The sequence below is a fragment of the Stegostoma tigrinum genome, unplaced genomic scaffold (assembly GCF_030684315.1).
Source record: "Stegostoma tigrinum isolate sSteTig4 unplaced genomic scaffold, sSteTig4.hap1 scaffold_174, whole genome shotgun sequence".
Lineage (NCBI taxonomy): Eukaryota > Metazoa > Chordata > Chondrichthyes > Orectolobiformes > Stegostomatidae > Stegostoma > Stegostoma tigrinum.
In genome coordinates this window covers 229,344-254,726 of record NW_026728115.1, presented here as the reverse complement: position 1 = coordinate 254,726, position 25,383 = coordinate 229,344, and the positions used below count along the sequence as shown (strand labels likewise).

The following is a 25,383-nucleotide window of genomic DNA, read 5'->3' as shown; positions in this document are numbered from 1 at the left end:
CATCTCGAAGGACAAGGGCATCAAGTACATGGGAACACCTCCTTCAATCCCACTCCAAGCCACTCGTGATTCTGATTTAGAAATATACCCGGAATCCTTCACTGCGACTGTTCAAAAGATGGGAATTCCCTCCCTCATGGCACTGTGGGGGCAACCCACAGCAGGCGAACTGCAGCGGTTCGAGAAGGCACCTCACCACCAACATCTCCAGGGCAATTAGGGATGGAAAATAAATGCTGGACCAGTCAGTGACACACACATCCAACAAATAATTGAAGAAACAAACTATTATTAATTAGTGATTTTTCACAGTCTCACAGCCAGCCATGCCTCATATACACACATCTTCGTGACAATGTGGTGACCGTCACCAGACCCACAGTGAGCCTGGGCTCATCCACACTCCTCCCAGTCACATTTCTGATTTGAAAAATACACCTTTTTCACAAGAAATCTCTTTGTATATGTACAATGTCACAACTGCAGTTGCGTTCTGTCCAGCTGCATATCAAATAAACAAATAAAGCATTGGACTTTGGCTCCACCCAATGAACCAAAGACCTCTCTGAGACATACAACAAAAATATTTACATACATGTGAGACACGGGGAGGGTCCGATAACTGAGTGGACCCTCATTTACCTTCAGCAGGAAAACCTCAGACAGTGGTCCTTGCCTCGGCAACAGCAGCCCCATCGTCCCAGTTATGCCCCAAGCTTTTAGTGCATCCCAGTTATGCCTCGTGGACACACCACCTGGTTACTGACAGGCAGCCTGGCAGCATCTACACGCTTCCGCGTCATGATGCGGTGACTGTAAATGGTCTCACAGTGGCCCTGGCCTCATTCGCACAACTCACAGGAAGTCCTACTTGACTGTAAACGGTCTGACAATTGCCCTCACCTCACTGACACACCTCCAGTAATTATACAGGGACATAAAACAGTCTCACACCGAGCATGGCCTTATTTACACTCCTCCCAGAAACTAAACAGTGATTGTAAACAGTATCACAGTGGGCCTGGCCTCATCTCCATGCTTCCGACTTACTATACGGTGACTGTGAACAGTCTCACAGCAAGTCTGTCCTCATCCGTGCACATCCCAATAACTATATGCTGAAGGTAAACATTGAGCCTGGCCTCATCCACACACTCCCTGTAACTATACGGTAACTGTAAAAGGTCTCACACTGAGCCGAGAGAGAGTCGGAACTGCTCATGCTGGAGTCTGCGATAACTGGGTGTGGGCTGGATGAACACAGCACGACAGGCAGCATCAGAGCAGCAGGAAAGCTGATGTTTCGGGTTTCACCCACAGCCACTTCCAGGGCAGTGTACTGTGGCACAGGCCAACAAGGTGTGCATAAACAATCTGACAGGATTCTCACCACCCGCCAATCTATGTTTTGTTGTTTGTTGGAAAGTTCTGATGATGAGACATTGTACCAAATGACTTTGTCAGTCTGCTCTGGGAACTACACGACAGGATCCAGCCTCTCCTTTTCCCACGGGATCTCGAGCACGCTGCGTGCTGACCACGACCTGATGGACTGGCGGTCAGACGTTTGTTTCTTTGCAAATTTCACAACAAAGGATATATGTTATAGAACGGTCCAACTACTTGGAGCTTTCCGTGGCAGAGAGGCCAGTCCCTTCGTTCGCAACACTGGGATCAGGTCGGACCTCAGTACCTAGTGACACTTGGTCTTTGCGTACTGAGAGTCTACACACAGCTTAATGCACAACAAGGTGGACATCAGGATGAGGGTGACATTGGGTACGTTCTTCCCCCACTTAGCCAGAGCTTAGTACATGGAGTTGTTGCAGACACGGTCTATCTTAGGCTTCCAGTAGGAATGGAAGATGGCTCGGATGAGGGAAACAGTGCAGTGTGGGTGATGGGCCAGAACTGTGCCATGCACAACAACAGAGAGAGTGCCTCACCCCTGATGACCAGGATTGTACCCACAATGTGCACCTCCCAAGGCTTTCTGCACGCCCCAGGCTCTCTGAACTGTGTGCCCAGCACTTTTGGGTAATCTGCCCTGACGGTGAAGGGAATGAAGGATCATTCAGGCCAGATCCCAAAGAACATGGCCTCATTCTTGTCTCGATTTACCGTGGCTCCCGAGGCCAGTTTGAAAGGGTCACAGATGCTCATGAACCTGCGCACTGACACTGGGGCTGAGCAGAGATTGGTGACATCGTTATCGTACAGGGACGCTTTGACCTGCAGGCCCGCTCTACCTGGAATAATCACACTTCTCAGGCTCACATCCTTACTGATGGACTCAGCAAAGGGCTCGATAGAGCACACAAAAAGGCACGAGAGAGTGGGCAGCCCTGCCAGACCCTGGATCTGATGGGTAAGCTCTGTGATTCCCATACGCAGATTGAGACTGCGCTAATGATGTCGGGGTAGATCTGTCGGGCCCAATTGCAGATTCTCTCCCCAAAGCCCATGTTGGTATGCAAAATCCTGCCAAAGGCCTTCTCTTGGTCCAGGCTGATGAGGCAGGTATCCACCCCTCTGTTCTGCCTGCCGGTGATCGTATCCCTAGGAGCACGAGGCTCTCAGAAATCGTCCTGTCCCCTGCAGCACAGGTTTGGTCAGGGTCAGTCACCAATCGCAGAGCAGACCTGACCCAGTTACAAATGACTGAGACAGGATTTTGTAGGCTACATTCGCCAATTATATTGGTCGCTGCTTTCTAACTTCCTCCCTCAATCCCTTCCACTTGCAGGTCAGGGTGATGATACCATTCCTCATGGATTCGCTCATAGTACCTGACAGAAGCATACTGTCGTACAGCTCCAGCAGGCCCTGGTCAATCAACTCCCAAAGAGCAGAATACAACTCGGCTGGAAAGGCATCACTTCCCAGAGTTTTATTCTTTTCGAAGGACTCGAAGGCTTTCTCCAGCTCATCCAGAGATAATGGTCGGTCCAGGCTCTCCTGCTTGGTGTTGTCTAAGACCCCCAGGATCGAGGACAGGAATGTCTGGGTGTCATTGCGCTGGCTGTGGTCAGAGTGTCATACGGACTGGCTTGAAAGGATTTGCTGAGCTTCAGGATGTCTGATTGAGACAAACTTATCGAGCTATGTTCATCCTTCAGGCTGCTGAGCACAGAGCTCTCCTTTAGCATCTTCAAGAAGACGGAATGTGAACACATCTCATTAGGTCACATGCAGCTTTAAAGGGCACTGATTTGGCCTCCATTGGAATACTGTATCTAATTCCAGTCTCCCTGTTGTGGGAAGGATGTTGTGAAACCGGAAAGGGTTCAGAAAAGACTTACAAGGATGGTGACTGGGTTGGAGGGTTAAAGCTCAAGGATGAGGTTGAATCGACTGGGTCTCTTTTCCCTGGAGCATCAAAGGCTGAGGGATGACCTGATCGAGATTAGTAACAGCATGAGAGGCATGGATAGGGTTTATAGACATTGTCTGTTCCCTGGGGTGGGAGAGTCCATAACTGGAGGGCATAGGTTTAAAGTAACAGGGGAAAGATCTAAAAGGGATTTAAGGTACATTATTTTCATGCAGAGGGTGGTGTATGTATGAAATGAGCTGCTAGAGAGAGGATTGGAAGCTGGTACAATTTCAACATTTAAAAGCCATCTGGATGGGAAAATGAATAGGAAGAGTTTAGAGGGATATGGGCCAAATGCTGGCAAATGGGACTACATTTATTTAGGATATCGAGTCAGCATGAACAAGTTGGACCAAACGGTCTGTTTCAGTGCTGTCTGTCTCTGACTGTTATTCTCTCTTGCTCCACAGTGCAGACCCTGAACCGCAAGATTATCTTGGAGGCCTCCAAGGCAGAGAGTGGGGCTTCCTGCCTCCACACCTCCTGGGGCTCCTTCGTGACATTGACCCGATTGTCTGGAGTAAGAGTAGGTTTTGCACGGGTTTCTGGAGTTTGAACAGTTTTGCCCAACTCTCTCTCACCTTCTGAACACTTTTCAGGACAAAGAACTTCTTGGTGTTCGCTTTGACTGCCTCCCACCAAGTGCAAAAAGGGTCTTCATCGTTCTCCAACCTGTGTGCTCTCTTTTGAGCTTCTAAATGTTTTTCTGGGGTCAGCTTCCATGTTCCCTTGCCAGCCCGCTGGTCATCCTGTAGGTGACAGTCAGCCAGCAGGAGGCAGTAGTCAGAGAAGAACACCGGCTTGACTTCAATGGATGTGATCGAGGACGTGTGGGCGCAAACAGGAAATCTATCCAATGGGTGTATAGACCCGTCTGGCTATGACCAGGCGTTTCTACTCTATGCTCAGTCTGCAGGGGTGCTGAAGATGTTATGCAGCTTGGCAACTTAAACCGTTTCCATCAGAAATCTGGACATCGAGTCCAGTTCACTGTCATACCCTCCATATTGTTCATTCGTGCCGATGATGCAGCTGAAGTCTCTGGCCAGAATGACTGGCCTGGACATCACCAGCAGCAGTAGAAGCAGGACGGCCAACCCCTCACTCTTTCCCAGTGGGGTCTCCATGTTAATTACTCCGGGAAGCGTTTCTCTATGAGCCTGGCCTGATCTACACAGCTCCCACAAACTATATGGTAACTGTAAACAGTCTTAAAGTGAGCCCGATTGATTCACCCTCCTATCAGTAACTTGCCAATGATTACTGCCTGTTTCACAGTCAGTCTAGTCTGATCTTCTCTTCCTCTGAGTGAATCCTTACTGTCCTCTTCCCTTCAGCCCGTGCCTTTGAGACTACAGCCAGATTCCCCTTTCATTGCATTTCATTCTCCTCACTGTCTCGGTGCTGCCACAGACATCACCTGTCTCTGCATTTCCTTCTGTGATAGTGCTTGTGAAACCCATCCCCCTTCCTGCCCCACCTTCCAGCTGCAATGTTGGAAGATCACCACATTGGGCATTGCCATTAGTGCTCCAGCTCATTCATATTTCTTCACCAAACAGAAACACAACTCATCAACAAGAGTAAGTGGCAGGCAAATGAGATACATCAGACATCTAAAAGCAGTTTGTTGTTCAAAAGTGGAACTAACTTTAATTTGTATGCAAACAATAGAATCAGGAAGAATAATACATATATAGCATGCAACTCATTTCACTGAACACATTTGTGCAAATAAATAATCTCTCTGCAGTTCAACCAATTCCAACAGCATAACATTAGAGACAGAACATTTGGAAATGATACAGAAATTTCAGATACTAATGATTTAAAGAGGAGTACAGATGAAGATCGGGGAAACTGAACATGGTGTATACACAAAAATCCATTTCGCAATTGGAATGCCTCATTCAGGCAATTACATCTCTCTCCCTCAGTCTCAAATGGTCTTCTTCCCATTCGATTTTCTTTTACTCTCTGGGCCACCCCCAATAAGCAGTTCCCTTCCCTCCCCAGTTTAGCCTCATGCCTTCCTTTACACTGGTATGGAATGGTATCTTTCTAGTACGTTTGATTTTCGATGAACACACCGCGCTGGTTTGTGACCAGGTCGGCCAGTTGAACCTCACAGAATATGAGTTGCCCGATTGTTCCATATTAACAGCCCAAATCAGGGAGCCCTGGCTGACAGATAAGTGTGAGCATGAGAGATGCTGACACCCTGGCAACTATCTCTGAATGAGGCAGTGCTAAAGTTGAAGACAGTTCATTTGTAAATAAAAGTTGAATTGGAGATCGACACTGGCCTCCGTGTATTTAAAATACATCTCCAGCACTAGGTTTGAATATTATTGTTATCCTTTTGTTCTCAAACATCTCTGTGTGCAGTGATCAGCAGGGTTATAACATGGAGATGTGGGAACAGGTTTGTTTAGATTCCCTACAGTGTGGATACAGGCCCTTTGGCCCAACAAGTGCACACCAAACCTTGGAGCATCCCACCCAGACCCACGCCCCTGAACACTACGGGCAATTTAGCATGGCCAATCCACCTAGCGTGCACATCTTTGGACTGTGGGAGGAGGCCGGAGCACCTGGTGGAAACCCATGCAGACACAGGGACAAGGTGCAAATTCCACACAGACAGTTGCCTGAGGCTGGAATTGAATCTGGGTCCCCAGTGCTGTGAGGCTGCAGTGCTAACCGCTGAGCCACCGTGCCGCCCCATATCGTGTTGCTTTTGCACAAACTTTGATGAAGAGGAAAATGCCACTGATAATGGGAACTGCAGATGCTGGAGAATCCAACATAACAAAGTGTGGAGCTGGATGAACACAGCAGGCCAAGCAGCATCTCAGGAGCACAAAAGCTGACATTTTGGGCCTAGACCCTTCATCAGAGAGGGGGATGGGAGAGGGAACTGGAATAAATAGGGAGGGGGGGGATGCGGACCGAAGATGGAGAGAAAACAAGATAGGTAGGGAGGAGAGTACAGGTGAGGAGGTAGGGAGGGCATAGGTCAGTCCAGGGAAGACAGGCAGGTCAAGGAGGCAGGATGAGGCGTGGCTTGAGGTGGGAGGAAGGGATGGGTGAGAGGAACAACATGTTAGGGAGGCGGAGACAGGCTGGGCTGGTTTTGGGATGCAGTCGGGGGAAGGGAACAGCTGGGCTGGTTTTGTGATGCAGTCGGGGGAGGGGAAGAACTGGGCTGGTTTTGGGATGCAGTTGGGGAAGGGGAGATTTTGAAGCTGGTGAAGTCCACATGGATACCATTGGGTTGCAGGGTCCCCAAGCGGATTATCAGTTGCTGTTCTTGCAACCTTCGGGTGGCATTATTGTGGCACTGCAGGAGGCCCATGATGGACATGTCGTCTAAGGAATGGGAGTGGGAGTTAAAATGGTTCGCGACTGGGAAGTGCAGTTGTTTGTTGCGAACCGAGTGGAGGTGTTCTGCAAAGCGGTCCCCAAGCCTCTGCTTGGTTTCCTCAATGTAGATCGGGTCAGGAGTGAGGGGGCAGGTCACTGTGAGGGGGTCAGGACTGCAGGGGCAAGTCACTGTGAGCGGGTAAGGACGGAGAGGGCAAGTCCTTGTGATTGGGACAGGACTGAAGGGGCGAGTCGCTGTGAGTGGGTCAGGTCTGCAGAGAGAAGTCGCTGTGAGCAGGTCAGGACTGCAGGGGCAAGTCGCTGTGAGCGGGTCAGGATGGAGGGGGCAATTCGCTGTGAGCATTTCACTCAGTCACTGCGTCCCATTTCACTCAGTCACTGCATCCCATTTCACTCAGTCACTGCATCCCATTTCACTCAGTCACTGCATCCCATTTCACTCAGTCACTGCATCCCATTTCACTCAGTCACTGCATCCATGCTGCATGGCCCATGCTATGTATAAATGTGGCATAAAATCCTTACTTGTATGTTCATTTCTTCTTGTAATAACATGTGGCATCAGTAGCATCCTTAATCACTTGCATTTCATCGGAAAGCCTGGTACAAACACCAGATAACATGACAGTCCGAACAGAACGCTTTTTCCAATGCTTTCAACATATAGTCATGTGTGTCTCAGTGAATAAAAATCCTCCTCATTTTACCGCAATTAAATAAAGGGAGTATGTCTGAAAGTCGTCTCATCCGAAGGAAAACAGATTTGCTCCAGGAAAGCTGCTAAAATATATCAAGAAAAATATATATGAAATGATTCTAGAAATTTCTGCAACACAAAGATCAAAGGAAACAATAGTTTGATGAACACACTGTTAAGTGTTGCACTTACAAATCACATTTTGGAAAACGAACCACACTGATTTTCTACTTTATAAAAAAAAATTGTTCCAAGTCTTCATTATGCAGCACTGCAGTGAACTGAAAAGGTGTAGACTTTTCACCTGCATAGAAAGTATGTGCCGAAGTTAAAACAAACAAAAAAAGCCACTTCTGTCCTAAAAAGACAATATTATATTTCAAAAAGGCAGCAAAGTTGGAGAATGCAGCATCATGCTTCCTGCAGAGATCAAGTTTTTTCTGTGTCGTAAAAAACAAAAGAACTGTGGGCACTGTAAATCAGCAACAAAAGCAGAACTTGCTGGAAAAACTCAGCAGGTCTGGCAGCATCAGTGAAGAGTGAGATCTGAGGAAGGGTCACAGGACGCGAAACATTAACTCTGACATTGTCTACGTCATAGTGAGTTACGTCTATTGCTTCAGCAAAATCCAACCAACTCTGAATGAAAATCAATGCTTCAGAAATATCCAAAACATCCGCTGTCCCCGTTGTGGCTTCCTCTACATTGGGGAAACGATGCAGAGGCTTGGGGACCGCTTTTCAGAACACCTACGCTCAGTTTGCAAGAAACAACTGCACCTCCCAGTCACTAACCATTTCAACTCCCCCTCCCATTCCCGAGAGGACATGTCCAACCTGGGCCTCCTGCAGTGCCATAATGACGCCACCCCAAGGTTGCAGGAACAGCAAATCATATTCTGCTTGGGAACCCTGCAGCCCAATGCTATCAGTGTGGATTTCACAAGCTTCCAAATCTCCTTTCCTGCCACTGCATCCCAAAACCAGCCCAGCTCGTCCCCGCCTCCCTAACCTATTCTTCCTCTCACCCATCGCCCCTCCCACCTCATACCGCACCCCTATTTCCCCTCATCCCGCTCCCTTGACCTGTCCGGCCTCCCCAGACTGACCTATCCCCTCCCTGCCTCCCTACCCATACTCTCCTCTCCACCTATCTTCTCCTCCATCCATCTTTCATCCGCCTCCCCCTCTCTCCCTATTTATTTCAGAACCCGCACCCCCTCCCCATTTTCTGAAGAAGATTCTCGGCCCGAAACGTCAGCTTTTGTGCTCCTCAGATGCTGCTTGGCCTGCTGTCTTCATCCAGCTCCACACGTTGTTATCTCGCATTCTCCAGCATCTGCAGTTCCCATTATCTCTCCAAAACAAAGACTGCTGTCTTTCAAAACCCAATCTCAGATTTTGAAGATAGTCCTGACACTGAAAAAAATACCAAATATGTATAAAGAGGAAAATTGGAGGTGAAAACATTCAAAAAATTTTCATTGGCACAACAAATGTTCCAACTGTAAAAGCAGGTTAAGCACCTGTATATAAGGAAACTGTACTCAAACTTTAAACACACTTACAGCCAACAAATGTGAGAAATATCCATTTCTTGCTGGATTACCAATTTTGCTGTTGGGAAAATAGGCCTAGGCTTAGCAATGTACATTCAAACAAGATAGCACCCTCTCAGAACTCAACACTCACAGTTGTAGAGTTCTGTTTTCACAGGTTGGAGTATAATAGCATCAAGCACAATACACCAAATCTTCTTTGGTGCCTTTTCCTTCCATAAAACTGCTTTTAGTGGATGTGCACAGAATTCATTTTATGCACATTGAACAGTTGCTAAGTTCAAGACGCCAGTTCCAGCACTTGGACTTGCATCTGCTTCATCATCAAAACAGAACAAAATAAAGACCCACTCCTTGTAAGTCACGTTTTCCATTTTTAGTGACAAGGTGAAGTGCGAGAACTGCTCACTTGATGTTAAAATCTCTTAAGTATGTACCTATATATTTCAATTCTGTGAAATATGTGGAATGAGTTCGAGAGAAGGATTAATTTTGTTGCGCTGGGAGAGAGCTGGGACAGATAAAATAGGTTGAATGGCCTCCTCCCATGCTAAAAATGTCCATAACTGTTCTTGGCCCTGCTAAATTCAAGTGGCCATCCTTTCATTGTGACTGTGAGACGCAGCATGTTACGATAGATGGCATAATGAAGAAATCCTTTGTTATTAATGAACTTTTCAGCACTCGGCATTCTTCCGAAGTCAAATGTTCGATATGTACCTGTTGCGCTGACTTGGTTCCAAACAGTTATAATGTGGAGGTGCTGGTGTTGGACTAGGATAGACAAAGTCAGAAGTCACATGACATCAGGTTATCATCTGACAGGTTTATTTGAAATCACACAAGCTTTGGGAGTGCAGTCCCTTCATCAGGTGCGGTCAGGGAGGAAAACACACAGTCACACAATTCATAAGCAGACAGATCAAAACATCATACAACTGGTGCGAGTGGAGTGTCAGATAATAAGTCTTCATCCAGGATGTTTGTTGGTTTGCAGATATTTTGTTGAAGAAACACACAACTTGTAGTTACAGTCAGTGTGGTATCTTATAAATTCTTGCTTTTGAAATAAAGGTTAAAACTCTAAGACAGATTCTGAACACAAGCCTCGAAACTACAAGTCAGAGTCTGACCTGAGATGTCACCTTTTGTACATTCCTGTTGCGTTGCCTGATTATCATGACAACACAGCACTGACATTGACTTTATCAACGCATAATGAGAGGCATAGACAGAGTTGATAGCCAGAGACTATTTCCCAGGGCAGAAATGGCTAGCACGAGGGGTCATAGTTTTAAGCTGGTTGGTGGAAAGTATAGAGGGAATGTCAGAGGCAGGTTCTTTCCGCAGAGAGTTGTGAGAGTATGGAATGCGTTGCCAGCAGCAGGTGTGGAAGCAAGGTCATTGGGGTCATTTAAGAGACTGCTGGACATGTATATGGTCACAGAAATTTGAGGGTGCATACATGAGGATCAATGGTCGGCACAACATTGTGGGCTGAAGGGCCTGTTCTGTGCTGTACTGTTCTATGTTCTATGTTCTATGTTTACTTGCCTCTAACACTCTTGGTCAAGATAACAAAGTGTGCAGCTGGATGAACACAGCAGGCCAAGCAGCATCTGAGGAGCACAAAAGCTGACACGTTGGGCCGAGGCCTTTCATCAGAAAAGGGGGAGGGGGAGAGAGTTCTGAAATAAATAGTGAGAGAGGGGGAGGCGGATCAAAGATGCATAGAGGAGAAGATAGGTGGAGAGGAGACAGACAAGTTAAAGAGGTGGGGATGGAGCCAGCAGAGGTGAGGGAGGGGAGAGGCCAGTCCGGGGAGGACGAACAGGTCTCCGGGGCGGGAAGAGGTTAGGAGGTAGGAAATGGGGGTGGGGTTTAAGGTGGCAGGATGGGATAGGTGGGCTGGTTTTGGGATGCGGGAGGGCGAGGGGTGATTTTGAAGCTTGTGAAGTCCACATTGATACCATGGAGTGCAGGGTTCCCAAGCGCAATATGAGGTGCTGCTCCTGCAACCTTCAGGTGGCATCGTTGTGGCACTGCAGGAGGCCCAGGATGGACATGTTACCTGAGGATTGGTAGGGAGAGTCAAAACAGTTCGCGACTGGGAGGTGCAGTTCTTTAGTGCAAACTGAGCACAGGTGAAGCGGTCCCCAAACCTCTGTTTGGTTTCCCCGATGTAGAGGGGGCCACAATGGCAACAGTGGATACAGTCTACCACATTAGCAGATGTGCAGGTAAACATCTGTTTGATGAGGAAATTCTTCCTGGGGCCTGGGATGGGGGTGAGGTATCGGGACCAGTGAATTTTAAACATTGTGATGACAACATTTATGGATATGCAGGGAAAAGTGCTGGGTGGAGGGAGTGCTAGAGGGGAGTGTGGAGCGGATAAGGGGGTCACCTAAGGGTGGTGGGAAAAATGTCTTTGGTGGTGGGGTCGGATTGCAGCTGGCAGAAGGGTCGGAGGACGACGCATTGAATCCGGATGTCGGTGGGGTGGTACGTGAGGGCGAGGACGACACTGTTTTGGTAGTTATTATGGGGTGCGGGTGTGAGGGATGAGTTGTGGGAAACGCGGGTGACACGGTCGAGGGCATTTTTGACCACTGAGGAGGGGCAAGTTCCGGTCCTTTAACAACCCTCAACAGTTTCTCTTTCAATTCCTCCCACTTCCTACAGACAAAGGGGGTGGCCAGGGTAGCCAAATGGGCCCAAGCTATGCCTGCCTCTTTGTAGGTTACACGGAACGCTCCCTCTTCCGTACCTACACTGGCCCTCAACCCCACCTCTTCCTCCGTTACATTGATGACTGTACCGGCACTGCCTCGTGTTCCCACAAGGGGCTCTAACAGTTCATCCACTTCACCAACACCTTCCTCCCGAACTTGAAGTTAACCTGGACAATCTCTGATACCTCTCTCTCCTTCCTGGACCACTCTATTTCCAACCACTGAGAAACAAATATCCATTTCAACTCCACCAATTCCCACAGCTACCAAGATTACACCTCCTCCCACCATATTCCCGCAACACTTCATCCCCTATTCCCCATTCCTTTGCCTCTGCATCTGCACTCCCAGGATGAGGTATTCTATTCCCGTATATCTCAGATGTCCTCATTTTTCAAGGACCACAACTTGCCCCGCTCTGTGGTTGATAACGCCCTCGACCGTGTCTCCAGCATTTCCTGCAACAAATCCCTCTCACCCCACCCCGCAACAACAACCAAAACAAAGTCTCCCTCGTCCTAACGTACCACCCCACCAACCTCCGGATACAACGCATCATCCTTCGAAACTTTCAGATTCTCTGGGAGGCTACGGAGGTGGTGGCGGAGCCTTTGGCCTTCATCTTTGAATCCTCATTGTCTACAGGTTTAGTACCAGAAGGCTGGAGGGTTGCAAATGTTGTGCCCTTGTTCAAAGAGGGCAGGAGAGATGACGCAGGTCATTTTCAACCCAGTGAGCCTTCCGTCTGTTGCAGGAAAAGTTCTGGAAAGGATTATAAGAGAGAGGATTTATAATCATCGAGCAAGCACCAATTTGATGGGAGATAGTCAACATGTATTTGTCAAGGGCAGGTCGTGTCTCACAAGCCTCATTGAGTAATTTTGGAAGGTGACCAAGCACGTGGATGAGGGTCGGGCAGTTGACGTGGTGGACATGGACTTCAGTGAAGCCTTCGATAAGGTTCCACATGGTAGGCTATTGGAGAAAACATGGAGACATGGGATTGAGGGAGATTTAGCAGGTTGGATTAGAAACTGGCTTTGGCTAAGGAGGCAACCAGTGGTGGTTGATAGAAAATATTCAGCCTGGAGTCTGGTTACTACTGGTTTGTCTCAAGGATCTGTTTTGGGACCACTGCTGTTTGTCATTTTTATAAATGACTTGGACGGAGGCATTGGTAGATCGGTAAGTAAGTTTGCAGATGACACTCAAGTCGGTGGAGTGGTGGACAATGTGGAAGAATGTTGCAGGTGACAGGTAGACTTGGATGAACTGCAGAATTGGGCGGAAAGCTGGCAGATGGAGTTCAATGCGGATAAATGTGAGGTGATTCACTTTGGGATGAATAATAGGAAGGCAGAATATTGGGTCAATGGAAAGATTCTTGGCAGTGTTGCTGTGCAGAGGGTGTCCATCTATGTCGATCCCTGAAAATTGCCATCCAGGTTGATAGTGCTGTGAAGAAGGCTTCCGGTGTTTTAGGTTTTATTGGCAGTGGGATTGAGATCCAGAGCAACTGTCCAAACAGCTGGTGCGGTCTCATTTGGAATATTGCGTACAGGTCTGGTCGCCCCATTACAGGAAGGATGTGGAAGCATTGGAAAAGGTGCAGAGGAAATGTTGCCTGGTCCGGAGCCAAGGTCTTCTGAAGAAAGGCTGAGGGACTTGGGTGTGTACTCATTGGAGAGAAGGTGATTCAGAGGAGATTTAATAGAGACATACAAGATGATCAGTGGATGAGGCAGGGTGGACAGTGTGGGTCTTTTTCCGAGGATGATGACGTCAGCTTGTATGAGCAACAGTGAGGGATAATAGATTTGAGATAGATGTCAGAGGCAGGTTCTTTACTCCGAGAGTGGTAAGGATGTGGAACCCCCTGCCTGCCAATGCAGTTAGCTCAGCCACATTAGGGGCATTTCAATAGTCCTTGGATAAGCATATGGATGATAATGGGATCGTGTAGGGGGATGGGCTTAGATTAGTTCACTGGTCCGTCCACATCATCGCAATGAGCAAAAAAGCACACCGTTGTCTCTACTTCCCAGGAGACTAAGGCAATTCCGTGTGCCCACAAGGGCAACTTTCATTGATGTACCACAGAAAGCATCCTATCTGGATGCATATCACAGCACGGTTCCTCTCGCAAAACAATCCATAATTATTATGGCTCCTGCCTTTCTTCTTCCAGGCAGAATTGGTTCTGCTTTGTCATAACTAATTTGGGAGAAAATCCACGCTCAGTCTAAGTTAATTCTTCCAACAATTCAGATACCATGGAATACTGAGCAATGAGTTGGTATGTGAGAAAAAGAGAGAGAGAGAGAGACAAAGCCAGAGGGGTTGGGGGGGTGGGGGAGGGAGACAGAGACAGAGAGAGAGAGCGCGCGCGCGAGAGCGAGAGAGAGATGGGCGATGAGGGAGAGAGGGAGAGACAGACAGACAGAATAGGTGACACAATGTGAGTGTGTGAGCGCCTGCATCAGACAGTGAGAGAGATGTTGCTGAGGTGGAGATAGTTGAGAGTGTCGATCACCAACAATCTCTCCTGGTCCACCCAGATCGTCGCAATGGGCAAAAAAGCACACCAAATGTCTCTATTTCCCCAGCAGGCTAAGGTAATTTGGAGTGTCCGCAAGGTCAACTTTCATTCATGTACCAGAGAAAGCATCCTATCTGGATGCATGTCACAGCATGGTTTGGCAACAGCTCTTCCTCAGACCACAAGAAACTACAGAGTCATGAACACAGCATAGTCCATCATGCAAACCAGCCTTCCATTCGTTGATTCCACCTCTACTTCCCGCTGCCTCGGGAAAGAAACTGACATAATCAAAGGCCCTTCTCACCCGCCAATTACACTCTCTTCTCCCTTTTTCTGAAGGGAAGATGTAAAAAAACTTTGTATACATGCGTGAAAAGATTCAAGAACAGCTTCTTCACCGCTGTTATTGGACATCTGAATAGGACACTGAAAAGCTTAAATCTAATTTTGATCTTGCTCTCTGTGCATCTTCTCTGTAGCTGTCACTATGTTCCGTTTCACTCATGCGCCTTGTTTGATATCACCTGTCTTTCCTGCATGCAGAAGAAAACTTTTCACTGTACCTGGGCACATGTGACAATGATGACTCAAATCAAGATAATAAAATGTGAGGCTGGATGAACACAGCAGGCCAAGCAGCATCTCAGGAGCACAAAAGCTGACGTTTCGGGCCAAGACCCTTCATCAGAGATGCTGCTTGGCCTGCTGTGTTCATCCAGCCTCACATTTTATTATCTTGGATTCTCCAGCATCTGCAGTTCCCATGATCTCTGACTCAAATCAAATTGACTGTGTGCAAGAGAGAGGTGAGCATATGATTGTGCTCAAGAGTGCAAAGACAGTGCATGAAAGTGTGTGTGTGCGCACGACAGAATGTGTGTGCCAGTGACTGTGCTTGAGAGTGTGTGAAAGGGAGTTAGCACAAGAAGGGAGTGTTACAGCATGCATGAGGGAGTGAGTGTGTCTGTAAGTGTGAGTGAGCTTGACAGCAAGTGAATTTGCAAACCTAAGTGTGTGAGGGAGAGATTTGTGGTAGTCTGTGTGTACTTGAGAGTAAGAGCATTGGCAAAAGATCCTGCGACAGTGCATGCAAGTGTGCCACAGTATGTGTGCAAGACCGTGTACGACTGTGTGATAGTAGGGAGTATGAATGAGTGAGAATGTGACAGAGTGTGTTCGTGAGAGACTGTGTTCCCGACTTTTTTTTGTGTGTGTGTAGTGTGTTTGTGCATGAGGGACAGAATATGCATGTGCAACATCGTGTGACTGTGAACCTCTGAGATAAAGACCACGAGAGCAAGAGCGAGAGAGCGAGCGAGAGAGAGCGAGCGAGCGAGAGCGAGCGAGAGAGAGAGAGCGAGAGAGAGAGAGCGAGCGAGCGAGAGAGAGCGAGCGAGAGAGAGCGAGCGAGAGAGAGCGAGCGAGAGAGAGCGAGCGAGAGAGAGCGAGCGAGAGAGAGCGAGCGAGAGAGAGCGAGCGAGAGAGAGCGAGCGAGAGAGAGCGAGCGAGAGAGAGCGAGCGAGAGAGAGCGAGAGAGAGAGAGCGAGCGAGAGAGAGCGAGAGAGAGAAGAGATGAGGAATTAGAAATGATGAGTGGTCAATACCTGGAGGAAATAAAGAACAATGTGTGAGTGTTAAGAGAAGCCGCTGGATGTAATATGGAGGCTATTGTTTTATTGATTGTACTAAATGAAAAGCAAGTGTCACCTCTCAGTGTCAGTGGACAGGAGATGCGCATTAGAGAAGGAGATATAGTCAGCCTTGTGAGAGACAGCAGACAAGTGGCAAATGCATCGAAACTGACATTAAAGCTTTCTTGTCAATGTGTAAAGAGGTGAGACAAATATGACGAGTCAATATTGTACCTTTGCACTCAGTAAAATCATAGAATCATGAATCAGAGAACCCTTACAGTGTGGAAACAGGTCCGTCAGCCCAACACGTCCACGCTGCCCCTCACAGCATCCCACACAGACCCATCCACCTATAACTCACCTAACCTACACGTCACTGAACACCTTGGGAAATTTTGCATGGCCAATCCACCAACCTTGCACATCTTTTGACTGTGGGAGGAAACTCGAGCACCCAGAGAAAACCCATGCAGGCACATGGAGAATGTGCAAACTCCACACAGAAAGTCACCAAAGGGTGGAATTGAGACAGCGGTGTTAACCAGAGCCACTATGCTCTATATTATGCTCATTCAGCTGCAAGCATTTTTTCTTAAAGAAGGGAAACTTACCATCGTCACAGGACGAGAGTGGTTTCAATCTTCAATCAGCTTTGAGAACCTTATCCATATCTGCCTTCACAAGGGCAAGGTGATGGTTATGGTGTGAGACCGGTTAGTATTCAGCAGCTCGCCGTGCAAAACATGAACGGCACTTTCATTGCTTTTTCCCTAGGGGCATAACAGAAAGACATGAACATGAAAAAATCCTGAAATCTTTCTCCAATTTCAATCTCAAAGGGACCATCCATTCCTCAAAAGTCATAACCAAACTGAACATGGGCCTCCTGCAGTGCCACAAATGATGCCACCCCAAAGTTGCAGGAACAGCAACTCATATTCCGCTTGGGAACCCTGCAGCACAATGGACATGGCTGACAGCTCTGTCAACCACGAATGCAAGGAATGCTCAGTTGAGGAAGAATGCAGACATTTCGGAATCCCTCCAGCAGAAGATGATATCATGAGAACAAATGGATCTGTCTGGACAGTCCTGTTTGTAGATTTTGGGAAGTAAGACTCTATTGTTTGTCATCAAGGATATGGTTGAGTGATCATATTCAGACTGAAGAGACCAAATTTGTGAGGCTGGAGAATGGGTGCAGAACCATGCCTCTCGGAATTCCTGTGCGTGTCTATGCTTGGCTTGGGTACTACGGTTACCTTGTCGCAGTGTCCTCTGAGAGGCGTGATTCTCCACCCATAATGCAACCAACAAACAGATCCAATTGGACCCCCACACACAAACCCATACAGATCAAAACCGGAAATGACAGTACTCATGGTAACAGACTGGACAGTGTCAATTCCAGACAGAGTAGAATAACATCGTTTCATTGGAGGCTGTACCGATGATGTCACCGATCATGGTGACGAAACGTCTGAATGAGAAGAAGCCAGCTCGGCGAGCAAGTCAACAACCTCAATCAGAGAACTGGCTGTTTTGAACTACCTTGTTCAAGAGTTTCAGTTTTGATTTTGAATGTTAAATCTCGCTCCCACATAGGGATGGAGGATTACTGTTAACAGCTGCATTCTAACTAATTCATATCGAATCATTATTGTTTTGACCAGTCTTCGGGTCAGGCTCCCTCGGTGACTGAGTCTCCCAAATTGTTAAGTTCCCTCGTGAAAGACTCCCCTTCTTTACACACCCAACTAGATCCACCTCAGTTGGTACGAATTAAGCTGATTAAAAAGGATCTTTGGGTTGTGGATACCTTCCTATGTTTCAGAAGGAGTCAAGATAACTCAGGGTGACACGGTGACTCAGTCGTTAGTAACGCTACCTCACAGCACCAGGGACCTGAGTTCCATTCCAGCCTCGGATGACTGTCTGTGTGGAGTTTGCACATTCTCCCGTTGTCTGTGTGGGTTTCTGCTGGGTGCTCTGGTTTCCTCCCACAGTCCAGAGATGTGCAGGTTAGGTGGATTGGCAATGCTGAATTACCCACAGTGCCCACGGATGTGTAGGTTAGGTACATTAGCCATGGGAAATGCAGGCTGACAGGGATAGAGTAGGGGAATGGGGATGGGTCTAGGTGGAATGCTCTTTGGAGGGTTGCTGTGGGCTTGTTGAACTGAGTGGCCTGTTTCCACACTGAGGATTCCATAAAACTGGCTTCTCCTGAACTCGTGAGAGAGTGAGTTTATCAATTGCTAAATGCAAGAAGTCATAAAGCACCACAAATATGCACAAGTTAGAAAAAAGAATTTAGCTCAAAAACCATAAAAGTTAAGAGGGATACGGATACTTCAGCCTTTGGATTGTTTGTGAAGAATAGAAAGTGGGATGTTGTGGCCACTAAGTTGGGCGATCCCCGTAATGTTGATATGAATTCAGCAGTTAATTTTGAGATTCTTGTTGAATTTCTTTTGACCTTGTTTCCCTTTTGACATTGCCCAGGTTTGCAGAGCTCAGAGCAAGAGATTTTCTTTTCTTCTTAACTGCAGCATTGGGCGATGAAACGGCTGTCCCAGAGCCGTGACCTCCCCAACTCCTGAGACCACACGAGCACATTCGCCCAGGAATACACACGGACTGAGACGAAAGAACTATCGGGATAACAATACTCAGCGTGGTACTGGAAAAGGCAGCATGTACAAACAGAAAACAGCTGTAAATAGTGTCAAGAGGTGAAATCAAGTGATAAAGCTAAATTCATGGCTCTTTGCTTGCGTGCTCATTGTGTTCAGAACAAAGTCAACAAATTAATAGCACATTTCGAGGTTGATGGGCATGATTTTATAGCTATTACAAAGACATGTTTACAAGGAGATCAACACTGGAGGTAAGTGCGCAGGGCTGTACGACATTCCAAAAAGACAGGCAGGAGGGAAAGTGACTGTAAGCGAAGAAATTAGTATGAGAGCAAGAAACGATCTTGGATCGGAAGATGTAGAATCCAATTTTATTTATTTGTGAATGGGAGGAGGACATCCCTGGCTACGCAGTGTTTGTTGTCCATCCCTAATTGCCTAGGGGACAGTTCAAAGTCAATCATATTGCTGTGGGTCTGCAGTCACATATAGGCCAGATCATGTAAGGGTGGCAGTTTCCTTCCCTAAAGCACATCAGTGAACCAGCTGAGTTTTTCTGACATTTGGCAATGAATTCATGGTCATCATTATATTCTTAATTCATGACTTTCTTTTATATTGAATTCAAATTCCACCATCTGCTGTGCTGGAATTTGAACACAGGTCCCCAGAATGTTATCTCAGTCTCTGAATTAACAGTCCAGCAATAATACCTCTCGGCCATTTCCTCCCCCATCGTGGAACAAGAAAGCCTGTAGCTGATTCCCACTTGGGAAAAACAGTGAACCAGGAGCTTCTTAAATGGGCGATCGCATCTCCTTACACTTTAAGACAGCCATGGATAATCAGGACCTTGTGGGAAGGGACGAAATTGGGGGAGGGAAAATTACATCAGTGTGAGGAAGGAGCTGAGCAGTATTAATTGGGAGGAGCTTTTATTGAACAAGTCAAAATTTGATATGTGGGAGTTATTTAAAGACCTACTGTTCAGTTCAGAACTGGCCTATTCCAGGGAAGGAGGAATGACATGGATGGCAATGTAAGGACATACGGACATAAGAAATAAAACAGGAGTAGGCCATCTGTCTCTTCCAGCTCGTTCCGCTGATCTTTTTTGCGGACTCAGCTCCACTTACCCTCCCATTCACCATAACCCTCAATTCCTTTCCTGTTCAAAGATCTATCTGTTTTGGCTTTCAAAACATTCAACAAGGGAACCTCAACTGTTTCAGTGGGCAGAGAATTCCACAGATTCACAACCCTTTGGATGAAGAAGCTCATCCTCAACTCAGTTTTATATCTGTTCACACTTATTTTGAGGCTGTGCCCCCGAGTTGGGATTTCGCCCATCAGTGGAAACAATTTCCGATCCATTTGTTTCATAATTTTAAAAGTTTCTATTAGATCACCCCTCATTCTTCTAAATTCCAGGGACTGCAATCCTAGTCTACTCAATCTCTCCCCGTACAGCAACATTTTTAATTCTGGAATCAACCTCGTGAACCTCCTTTGCACCCCCTCCAGTGCAAGTACATCCTTTCTCAAGTGAGGTGACTAAAACTGCACAAACTACTCCACACCAAGCCTCACCAGCACCCTATACAACTGTAGCATACCCTCCCGATTTTTAAACTGCATCAGTCTCGCAATGAAGGACACTATTCCATTTGCTGTCTCAATTACCAGCCGCATCTGCAAACTACCTGATTCAGACACAAGGCTGCCCAGCTCACTCTGCGGAGCAGCATGCTGCAATTTTTCACCATTTAATCAAGACTCCATTTTTCCATAATTGCTACCAAAATGGATACCCTCACATCTACCATCATTGGACTCCATCTGCTAGGCCCTTGTCCATTCACTTAAACTTTCTGCATCCTTCCGCAGATTTTCATTGTCCTCTTCAGACTTGACTCTCTCACTCATTTTCGTGTCATCTGTGAACATAGAAAAATACAGAACAGAACAGGTCCTTCGGCCCTCCATGTTGCGCCAACCTGTGAACTAATCTAAGTCCGTTCCCTCACACTATCCCATCATCATCTATATGCTTATCCAAGGACTGTTCAAATGCCCTGAATGTGGCTGAGTTAACTGCATTGGCAGGCAGGGCATTCCATGCCCTTACCACTCTCTGGGTAAAGAACCTGCCTCTGACATCTGTCTTCAATCCATCACCCCTCAATTTGTAGCTGAGCCCCCTCGTACAAGCCAACATCATCATCCTAGGAAAAAGACTCTCACCGTCCACCCTGACTCATCTTTCTCTGATCGTCTTGTATGTTTCTATTAAAGGCCCTCTTAGCCTTCTTCTCTCCAATGAGGACAGACTCGAGTCGCTCAGCCTTCTCTCATAAGACCTTCACTCCAGACCAGGCAACATCCTGGTAAATCTCCTCTGCTCCTTTTCCAATGCTTCCGAATTCGTCCCGCAATGGAGCGACCAGAACAGGTCGCACGAGCGTTTTGTGCAGTTGCAGCATGACATCACGGCTCTGGAACTCAATCCCTCTACCAATAAAGTCTAACACACCGTATGCCTTCTTCACAGCGCTATCAACATGGGTGGCAACTTTCAGAGATCTACGTACATGGACGCCAAGGTCCCTCTGCACATCCGCACTACCAAGAATCTTTCCATTGGCCCAGTATTGTACCTTCCTATTATTCCTCCCAAAGCGAATCACCTCACATTGAACTCCATTTGCCACCTTTCCGCCCAATTTTGCACTTTATCCAAGTCTCCCTGCAACATGCGACATTCTTCCACATTGTCCACCACTCCACCGACTTTAGTGTCATTTGCAAACTTACCAACCCATCCACCTATGCCTGCGTCCGAGTCATTTATAAAAATGACAAACAGCAGTGGGCCAAAAACAGATCCTTGAGGCACACCACGAGTAACCGGACTCCAGGCTGAATATTTTCCATCAAACACCACTGGTTGCCTTTTTACCGAAAGCCAGTTTCTAATCCAAACTGCTCAATCTCCCTCAATCACATGGCTCCGTATTTTCTCCAATAGCCTACCATGTGAACCTTCTCAAAGGCTTTACTGAAGTCCATGTGCACGACGTCAACTGGCCTTCTCTCATCCACATGCTTGGTCACCTCCTCAAAATCTCCATGACGTTTGTGAGACACGACCTGCCCTTGACAAATCCATGTTGACTATCTCCAATCAAATTGTTGCTTCCGAGATGATTATAAACCCTATCTCTTATAACCCTTTCCAAAACTTTTCCTGCAACAGACGTAAGGCTCACTGGCTGTAATTGCCTGGCTCATCTCTCCTGCCCTTCTTGAACAAGGGCACAACATTTGCAATCCTCCAGTCCTCTGGTGTTAAACCTGCAGACAATGAGTACTCAAAGATCAAAGCCAAGGGCTCCGCCACCTCCTCCCGAGCTTTCCAGAGAATTCTTGGAAAAATCCTCTCAGGCCCAGGGGATTTATCTAGCTTCACACCTTCTAGAATTGATAACATCTCCTCCTTACTAACCTGAATCCTTTCAAGTCTAATAGCACGTATCTCAGTCGTCTCCTCGATGATATTCTCCTCTTCCTCAGTGAAAACAGATGAGAAATATTCATTTAGCACCTCTCCGATCTCTACCCGGTCCACACACAACTTCCCACTTCTGTCTTTGATTGGCCCTATTCCTACCCCAGTCATCCTTATATTCCTCACATACCTTGAGAAAACTTTACAGATATCCTTTATTCTACCTGCGAATGACTGCTCAGGACCCCTCCGTGCTCTTCTTCACTCTCTCTTTAAATCCTTTCTTGCTCATCTGTAATTCTCCATCGCATCAACTGATCCATCTCATCTCAACATCACATAAACCTCGCTCTTCTGCTGAACACGAGATACAATTTCTTTAGTAAACCACGGTTCCCCTACCTTATCACTGACCCCTGCCTGACAGGGACGTACCTATCAAGGACACGCAATATCTGTTACTTAAACCAGCTCCCCATTTCGATTGTCCCCATCCCCTGCATTTTGCTCCCCCATTCTTTGCCTCCTAAGCCTTGCCCAATTATAATTGCCTTCCCCCATCTGTAAGTCTTGCCCTGTGGCATGTTCCTCTCCCACTCCATCGCTAAACTAAACGTAACCGAATTATGGTCACTCTCTCCAAAGTGCTCATCTACCACTAAATCAAACACCTGGCCTGGTTCACTGTCAAGTACCAGATCCAGTGTGGCCTCCCCTCTTGTCGGCCCTTCGACGTACCGTGTCGGGAAACGCTCCTGCGTGCATTGGACGAAAACTCATCCATCCGACGTACGAGAGTTACAGCATTTCCAGTCAACGTTTAGGAAGTTAAAGTCTCCCACAATGACCACCCTGTTCCTTTCACTCCTGCCCAGAATCGTTTTGCCAATCCTCTCCTTCAGATCCCTGGAACTTTGCAGAGGCCTATTAAAAAACTCCCAGCAGCGTGGCCTCTCCTCTCCTGTTTCTGACATCAGCTCATACCACCTCAGTAGACCAGTCCTCCTCAAAAGCTTTTTCAGCCTCCGTTATACTGTCCTCGACAAACAAAGCCACACCTCCCCCTTTTTTCCCCACCTTACCCGATCTTACTCAAAGATCTGAACCCTGGAACCTGCAACATCCATGTCTCCGTAATGGCCACAACATCGAAGCCCCAGGTACCTATCCATGCTGCAAGCTCACCTCGCTTATTCCGGATACTCCTGGCAGTGAAGTAGACGCACTTCAATTCAGCTTGCTGTTTGCCAGCACACTCCTGTGACACTGAGATCCTGTCCATGTCTCCCCTATTCTCTTTCTCCTGTGTACTGAAACTACACCACAGTTTCCCATCCCCTTGCTAAGCTAGTTTAAACCCACCCGAACAGCACTAGCAAATTTCCCGCACAGGATATTAGTGCCCCTCTGGTTCAAGTGGATACCGTCCTGTTTGTAGAGGTCCCACCTTCCCCAGAATGAGCCCCAATTGTCCATGTACCTGAAGCCCTCCCACCTGCAGCATCCCTGCAGCCACGTGTTCAGCTGAAATCTCTCCCTGTTCTTTGCCTCGCTATCACTTGGCACGGGTAACAAACCAGAGATAACCACTCCGTTTGTTTGAGCTCTCAGCTTCCAGCGGAGCTCCCTAAAATCCTGCCTGACATCCCTATCCCTCTTTCTACCTATGTCGTTGGTACCTATGTGGACCATGGCTTGGGGCTGGTCACCCTCTCCCTTCAGGACCCCAAAGACACTATCCGAGATAACACGGACCCTAGCACCTGGAGGCAACGCACCAATCGTGAGTCTCTTCGGTTCCAAACAAGCCTTCTATCTGTCCCTCTAACTATTCAGACCCCAATGACTAACACTCTCCTCCTATACCCCCTTCCCTTCGTTGCAAGAGCGACAGACTCTGTGCCAGAGACCTGCACCCCAGTCAGTATTGAGGTAATGCCTCATCGTAAGGAGGTCAGAATTGACCGAGTGGCAGATATTTCGAGGGTCAGTACTGAGGCAGTGCACAACCGTCAGAGGGTCAGTCCTTCAGGAGAACGCCATTATCAGAAGGTCAACACGAATGGAGAGTCACATCGTCAATGGTTCAATCCTGAGGAACACTTCATTATCATAGGGTCAGTCCTGAGGCAGTGCTTCATTGTCAGAGGGTCAGTATTAAGGTTTAGAATTGAGGGAGTGCTATCTGATTATGTCACTCTGACAATGAGGCACTGCCTCAGGAATGAGCCTCTGACAATGAGGCACTTTCTCACTTCTGAATCTCTGACAAGGAAGCATTCCCTCAGTGCAAACCCTGTGTATGGACCCGATGTCAATGAGGCACTCGCTGAGTACTGACCCTCTGACAAAGTTCCAATAGCTGACTACTGACCTTCTAATCATGTGCCCCCTACCCCATTTCTAAATCTGTTACATTGAGGGCACTGCCTCAGAACTGACACACTGGCTATAAGGCAGTCCGTAAAGACTGACCCGCTGATCATGAGGCTGTCCCTCAGTTAATGACCCTCTAAATATGAGGCACTCCCGTAATTCTGACCGTCAGGAGCTACCTCAATGTTGACTCACTGATATAGAGGCACTGCCTCAGAATTGACATGCTGACGATGGGGCACTTGCTCAAGACAGACCCTCTGATAGAGCTGCAGGTTTGATATTAGAGCAGTGATGCACCACGAGCAGGTCAGTATTAAGGGAGTGCCACACAGTCAGTGGACCAATATTAGGGGAGTGCCACACTGTCAGAGGATCACTCTTAATGGAGTGCTGCACTTGTGGTGAGTGAGTACTGAGGCAGTGCAGCACTGCAAAGGGTCAGTAATGAGAGAAAGCTCCATTTTCAGAGGGTTAGCACAGAGGAAGTGCTTAATCAGAGAGTTATTTCAGAGAGAGTGCTGTATTGTCAGAGTTTCGCACTGAGGGAGTATCACACAATCAGAGGTCCAATATTAAGGAAACAGTGCACTGTTGGAGGGTTGATATAAAGGGAGGGCTGCACTGTCAGAGGGTTAATGATGTGGGAGTGCTGAAATATCACAGAATCAGTCCTGAGAAGTGCTGCACATTCAGAGAGTTAGTGCTGAGGGAGTGGTCTAATGTGAAAAGATTGATGTCAAGGGGCACTGCCGAAGGATCAGTCGTGCAATACTGTCAGAAAAACAATATTGAGGGAGTTCTGCTGTGTCAGTGGGTCAATATTACAGGATTGCTACACGATCCACGTATCAATGTCAGACAGTCAGTCCTGAGGGAGTGCTGCACTGTTGGAGGGCCAATATTGAGTGTGTGCGACACTCAAGAGGA

The 25,383-nt window shown here is 47.4% G+C and overlaps 1 long non-coding RNA gene across 1 annotated transcript; it reads right to left on the bottom strand.

Annotated features, from left to right (window-relative positions):
- Positions 1–5,002: 5,002 nt before the first annotated feature.
- On the bottom strand, positions 5,003–21,591 carry LOC132207836 (uncharacterized). Its single transcript, XR_009443890.1, has 2 exons — positions 16,542–21,591; positions 5,003–8,879 (listed from the first exon to the last, which is right to left on the bottom strand). It is a non-coding gene; the product is annotated as an uncharacterized LOC132207836 (long non-coding RNA).
- Positions 21,592–25,383: the final 3,792 nt, after the last annotated feature.